This window comes from Mustelus asterias, chromosome 3 (genome assembly GCF_964213995.1).
Source record: "Mustelus asterias chromosome 3, sMusAst1.hap1.1, whole genome shotgun sequence".
NCBI classification, from domain to species: domain Eukaryota; kingdom Metazoa; phylum Chordata; class Chondrichthyes; order Carcharhiniformes; family Triakidae; genus Mustelus; species Mustelus asterias.
The window spans coordinates 12,073,022-12,080,190 of record NC_135803.1 but is presented as its reverse complement, the minus strand read 5'-3'; positions in this window follow the sequence as shown (position 1 = coordinate 12,080,190).

The following is a 7,169-nucleotide window of genomic DNA, read 5'->3' as shown; positions in this document are numbered from 1 at the left end:
ACATTGATCATGTTTCCATTATTTTTATGTTAAACAGTTTATTATATTTGAAAATAAATATTCAAAACAATCTTTGCCAATTGTTTTGTTGCTCGTGTCAGCTTTAAGTGTACATTTTATCGTTGATTTTGCCACAGAAATTTCTGTTTCTTCTCAAAGTGTTGGCTCAGGCGAGAAAAGAGGTGTCCAGGTCTCCAGCTGCACTGTTGGCTTTTCCCACCATACATCGGGGCTGGAGCGGGAAAAAGCCGGGAGCCGGGAATCCCGAGTTCGGGAAAAGGATACCCCCGATCACAGATATTTAAAAAACGAACCCCACTCACGCATATGACGGGAGCATCGCCACAATGGCCTGCCCATGACACTTGTCCCTGGCGCTGTCCCCAGGCACTGCTGCTCACAGTGCCACCCTGGCGGTACCACCCTGGTGGTACCACCCTGGCAGTGCCTCCCTGGCACTGCCCCCCTGGCACTGCCCCCCTGGTGGTGCCACCCTGGCACTGCCACCCTGGCACTGCCCCCCCAGCACTGCCTCCCTGGCACTGCCCCCCTGGCACCGCCCCCCCGGCGCTGCCTCCTTGGCACTGCCCCCCCAGCACTGCCCCCCTGGTGGTGCCACCCTGGCACTGCCACCCTGGCACTGCCCCCCCAGCACTGCCTCCCTGGCACTGCCCCCCTGGCACTGCCCCCCTGGTGGTGCCACCCTGGCACTGCCACCCTGGCACTGCCTCCCTGGCACTGCCCCCCTGGCACTGCCCCCTGGCACTGCCCCCCTGGCACTGCCTCCCTGGCACTGCCCCCCTGGCACTGCCCCCTGGCACTGCCCCCCTGGCACTGCCTCCCCGGCACTGCCTCCCTGGCACTGCCTCCCCGGCACTGCCTCCCTGGCAGTGTCACCCTGGTAGTGCTAGCCTGGCAGTGCCAGAGGCAGTGTTAAGATGCTGAGGGCAGTACTAGGGCCCTGCCCGGATGCCCCCGGTGGCAGAGGGCCTTCACGTTTTTTTAAAAAAGCAGTTGGAAAGCTTGCTGACATGATGGGGGAATTCTAAATGTTGGGGGGGATAATATGACGAGGAGCCAGGCTAATCAACATTGAATTTATTGAAATGTCATGTGAGGTGCCCACCCAGCGTTATGTCACGGCAAGGGGTGGGGAAAATCGGAAAGTGAGATCTCGTCTGCGGGAATCTTGTTTTCTTCAAGCAATTTATTTCATAGAATCCCTGCAGTGCAGAAGAGGCCATTCGGCCCATTGAGTCTGCACCGACTCGCTGACAGAGTAACTTAACCTGGACCTCTTCCCCACCCTATCCCTACATCCCCACACATTTCTCATGGCTAATCCATCCAAGGGGCAGGTTTTGCATGGCAATCAACCTAACCCGCACATCTTTAGACTGTGGGAGGAAACCAGAGCACCCGGAGGAAACGCACGCAGACACGGGGAGAACGTGCAAGCTCCACACTCACAGTGACCCAAGCTGAGATTGAACTCGGGTCCCTGGCCAAGTGAGGCAGCAATGCTAACCACTGTGTCACCGTGCCGTCCAGTTCAGGGAAGGTGTCACACACTGTCTGAGCAATCTTTGCTTCAGGTACAAGATTTTTCATTGAAAAGTAAGGATTTGGCTTTATATAATGTCCGGTCATTTTGTCAGGACATTCCAGAATGACTCACAGCCAAAAAGACCGTACATTTTTTGGTGTGTAGTCGTTGTCATAATGGTTAACAACTACAGCAACCAGCTGTGAACAGGAGGAGACCACAAACAGGAGTGAAATCATTGCATAGCTTATTTCAATAGCAAAATGCTTTGGATGCTGGAAATCTGAAATAAAAAACAGAAAATGCAGGAAATATTCAGCAGGTAAGGCAAGGAGAGAAACCGAGTTAACAGGTTGGTGACCTTTTATTAGAGAGTACATTACCTGCTTTGTTGGTAACAGATGAGGGGTGAAATGCTGCCCCAAATCTCTGCGTTTCTTCAAATATCGCCATATCGGGGCGGCACGGTGGCACAGTGGTTAGCACTGCTGCCTCACAGCTCCAGGGATCCGGGTTCGATTCCCGGCTTGGGGTGACTGTGTGGAGACTGCACATTCTCCCCATGTCTGCGCGGTTTACCTCTGGGTGCTCCGGTTTCCTGCCACAGTCTGAAAGACGGGCTGGTTAGGTGCATTGGCCAAGCTAAATTCTCCCTCAGTGTGCCCGAACAGGCGCCGGAGTGTGGCGACTCGGGGATTTTCACAGTAACTTCATTGCGGTGTTAATGTAAGCCTTACTTGTGACACTAATAAATAAATAAGGTTTTCTGCATCCACCTGCCAAGGCCGATTAACCTCAGATCAATGTGTCATCTGAGTGCCAGCATCTCCGGCACTGCAGCACTCCCTCGGTACTGCACTAAAGTGTCAGCTTAGATTATGTACTCAACTCTCTGGAGTGAGACTTGAACCCACAACCTTCTGACTCAGTGGCAAACAAAATCTGATGCTTGAAGCTCCTTTGTCAAAGAGTTTCTGCTGGCTCGGAAATAAAAGCTGCTTTATTTGTCGGGCTAATTGGACGGTTCTTTCAAAGGCACTGCCTGATGGCCTGATTGGTCTCATTCTGTGCTGTATGATTCTATGATTTGAACAGTAAGTGCCATTGAACGCAGAAACAAGAATTAGAAGCAGATGGTGGAATTTTAATTCAATAAAACATATCTGGAACTAAGAATCTACTGATGACCATGAAACCATTGTCGATTGTCAGAAAAACCCATCGGGTTCACTAATGTCCTTTGAGGAAGGAAATCTGTTGTCTTTACCTGGTCTGGCCTACATGTGACTCCAGAGCCAGAGCAATGTGGTTGACTCTCAACTGCCCTCTGAAATGGCCGAGCAAGCCACTCAGTTCAAGAGCAACTCGGGATGGGCAATAAATGCTGGCCAGCCAGCGATGTCTATGTCCCACGAATGGCCCCTCGAACCTGGTTGATCTGATTGTGGCCTCAATTCCACTTTCCTGCCTGCCGCCCCCCCCCCCCCCATAATCCCTGACTCCCTTTTTTTATCGAAAATCTGACGAACTCGGCCTTGAATATATTCGATGACCCAGCCTCCACCGCTCTCTGGGCAAGGGAATTCCACAGACTAACAAACCTCTGACGAAAGAAGAAATTCAGTCTTAGGTGGGAGATCCCAACTTTTTAAGCTGCACCCCCTGATTCTAGTTCCTCCCACAAGGATCTCAGCATCCACCCTGTCAATCATGAGACCATAAAAGATATAAACAGCAGTGACTCGTTCATTTAATAAGATCATTGCTGATCTGTAACACTCACTGGACAGGATTTTACGGACTCGCTCGGGCGAGACTGGAAATTCCTGCCCGAGGTTAATTGAGATTTCCGTTCTCGGACCCTCACCCGCTCCAATTCTGTGGCGGGCAAGGTGGTAGAGTTCTGTCCACTGAGTCCATTTTCCTGCCTTATCTCCGTAACCCTTAATCCCCCAACTGATTAAAAACCTATTGATCTCAGCCTTGAACATGTTCAATGACTCAACCTCCACAGCTTCCTGGGGTAAGTCTTCCAAAGATTCACCACTCAGTGAGAGAAGAATTTCTCCTTAAATAAGCGCCCTCTTATCCTGCGACTCTGCCCTCTGGTCCTACACTCTCCCATGACTAGAAACATTCTCCCAACCTTTACTCTGTCTAACCCCCTAACAATCTTCTGTGTTTCAATCATATTGCCCCTCATTTTTCAAAACTGCAAGGAGTACAGGCCCAACCTGTTTAACCCTTCCTCAGATGACAATCCCTCCAATTCCCCTCAAGATCTTTGAAGAAGATCACCTCTCATTTTTCTAAACTCTGATGGATACAGACCCAACCACAGTAGGTTGACATGTATTGAGTTGACACTGCTCTCAACTAGTTATTGAACTAGACATTGCATGGAAGCTACATTAAAAAGAATGATCATATTGAAAGGATACCAAAAGGTCATTGCTGTGTAGTACCTTGGGATGTTTTTTTCATGCTAAAGGCACTACATAAATATAAGTTGTTACAGTTGAGTGTATTATAAAATCCCTACAGTGCAGAAGGAGGCCATTCAGCCCATTGATCCTGCACCGTTTCTCCGATATAGAGTCATACCCAGGCCCACCCCACTGCCCTACCCAGTAACTCCACATATTTATCCACTAATCCCCCTAACCTATACATCTTTGGACACTAAGGGGCAATTTAGCATTTGAACAAAGAACAAAGAAAACTACAGCACAGGAACAGGCCCTTCGGCCTCCAAGCCTGCACCGACCATGCTGCCCGACTTAACTAAAAACCCCTACCCTTCCGGGGACCATATCCCTTTATTCCCATCCTATTCATGTACTTGTCAAGATGTCGCTTAAAAGTCACTATCATATCCGCTTCCACTAACCCCCCCGCCGGCAACGAGTTCCAGGCATCCACTACTCTCTGTGTAAAAAATCTGCCTCGTACATCTCCTTTAAACCTTGCCCCTCGCACCTTAAACCTATGCCCCCCAGTAACTGACTCTTCCACCCTGGGAAAAAGCTTCTGACTATCCACTCTGTCCGTGCTTCTCATAATTTTGTCGACTTCTATCAGGTCGCCCCTCAACCTCCATCGCTCCAGTGAGAACAAACCAAGTTTCTCCAACCTCTCCTCATAGCTAATGCCCTCCATACCAGGCAATATCCCAGTAAATCTTTTCTGTACCCTCTCCACATCCCTCTGGTAGTGTGGCGACCAGAATTGAACACTATATTCCAAGTGCAAATTTGACTTGATTTAATTTGATTTATTGTCACATGTATCAGTATAGAGTGAATAGCATTGTTTCTTGCGCGCTATACAGATAAAACATACTGTACATAGAGAAGGAAAGGAGAGGGTGCAGAATGTAGTGTTACAGTCATAGCTAGGGTGTAGAGAAAGATCAACTTCGTGCGAGGTAGGTCCATTCAAGAGTCTGACGGCAGCAGGGAAGAAGCTGTTCTTGAGTCGGTTGATACGTGACCTCAGACTTTTGTATCTTTTTTTAAATGGAAGAAGGTGGAACAGAGAATGTCCGGGGTGCGTGGGGTCCTTAATTATGTTGGCTGTTTTTCCCGAAGGAAGAAGGTGGAAGAGAGTGGTTGGGATTTTATGAACTCGCTCGGGCGAGGTTCGTAAAATCTCGCCTGAGGCCAATGGAGAATTCTGTTCTGTAAGCGGTAAAATTCTGGTCAGTAAGTCTGGGTTGCATGGGGTCCTTAATTATGCAGCGGGAAATGTAGACAGAGTCAATGGATGGGATTTACGTGATGGACTGGGCTTTGTTCATGACCCTTTGTAGTTTTTTGTGGTCTTGGGCAGAGCAGGAGCCATACCAAGCTGTGATACAATCAGAAAGAATGCTTTCTATGGTGCATCTGTAAAAGTTGGTGAGCGTCATGGTGGACAATACAAATTTCCTTAGCCTCCTGAGAGAGTAGAGGCGTTGGTGGGCTTTCCTAACTATAGCTATAAGTATTTCTTAACTATATTTCTCAACTATATTTACTTAACTATATGGCCAATCCACCTAACCTGCACATCTTTGGAGTGTGGGAGGAAACCAGAGCACGCGGAGGAAACCCACGCAGACATGGGGAGAACGTGCGAACTCCACACAGGCACACATTTTCATGCTGCAATTACTGCAAGCACCTCAGCTGAAATGGAAATATACCTGCCTGTGCTGTCATGCTTTATGGATGAGGGTCAGTTGTCATCTGTATGGGGTCATCATGGTCTTTCAGTGTTGGTTTCATAAATCCCATGAATGTCACTGCCAAAGGACGATACTTCAACACTCCTCCAACTTCACTCAAGGTTAAACTGCCCTTGAGATGGCTGAGAGGTCCAACCACCATGATGGGAATTGAATCCTGGCATTTGGGTCCCCTATCCCGTGTCTGCTACAGCCTCGTCGTACCCAGCTCATAGCACTTTTTTTGGTTGGCAGTATTCAGACTGGCGGTTTCAATGCCTCAGAGCAGGCACCAACATATCGATCAGAACTAGGAGTGTGGTACAAAGGCCAATGTGGCGGGGGAGGAGGAGGACCTCCTGGTGAACCCGCTCCTGGGCCTGGCCAAACTTGCCACAAACAGTCCAGGCAGTGGGCGACCGAGGGGATAATTCGGCCCGACTGCTTTACTGTGGCTACACTAGCAGCCAGGCGCCCCTGGAAAGCAAGCATGGGATGTCTGCTGGCATCGTCGAGGTGGTCCATGTCTGGTGGGCACCCATGGGGTGTTTCATCGAGCCCTTTAATCACATTTGATTCAATGTTTTCAGCTTCCTTTGTCATTAGTTGTTGTTTAATGCAATATTCATTTAAGGGGTTGCTCTTTTGATCTGTCCCTCGGTTTGTTGATTTGGTTGAATTAGTTCAATCCGAAATAGTACAAAAGCCAACGTGTTATGGGCAGCACGGTGGCACAGTGGTTGGCACTGCTGCCTCACAGCGCCAGGGACCCGGGTTCGATTCCTGGCTTGGGTCTGTGTGGAGTTTGCACGTTCTCCCCATATCTGCGTGGGTTTCCTCCGGGTGCTCCAGTTTCCTCCCACAGTCCAATGATGTGCAGGTTAGGTGGATTGGCCATGCTAAATTGCCCCTTAGTGTCCCAGGATGTGTAGATTAGGGGAATTAGCCACGGTAAATTGCCCCTTTGTATCCAAAGATGTGTAGGTTAGGGGAATTAACCATGGCAACTTGTCCTTTAGTGTCCCAAGATGTGTAGGTTAAGTGGATTCGCTATGGGACATGTGGCGGGATAATGGGATAGGGTTTGTGTAAGATATTCTGTCAGAAAGTCAGTGTAAAATGCTCTATCAGACAGTTGGTGCTGTTATGTTGATGCTGAACATCCACCAACCATTGTGTAAAATGGAGTTTTGGATCCAATTCTGGACGCCACAATTTAGGACAGATACCTCAGAGAGGATGCAGTGGGAATTTCGTAAAATAGTTGTAGGATCTTGAGTTAACAGTGGAAAAAGCACCGGTTATTTTCCTTTGAGCAAAGAGGTTCAGAGAAGACCTGACAGAGTCGTTCAAAGTCTTGACTCATTTTGATAGAATGAATAAAGAGAAACTATTTCCAGTAGCAATTGATTTGGT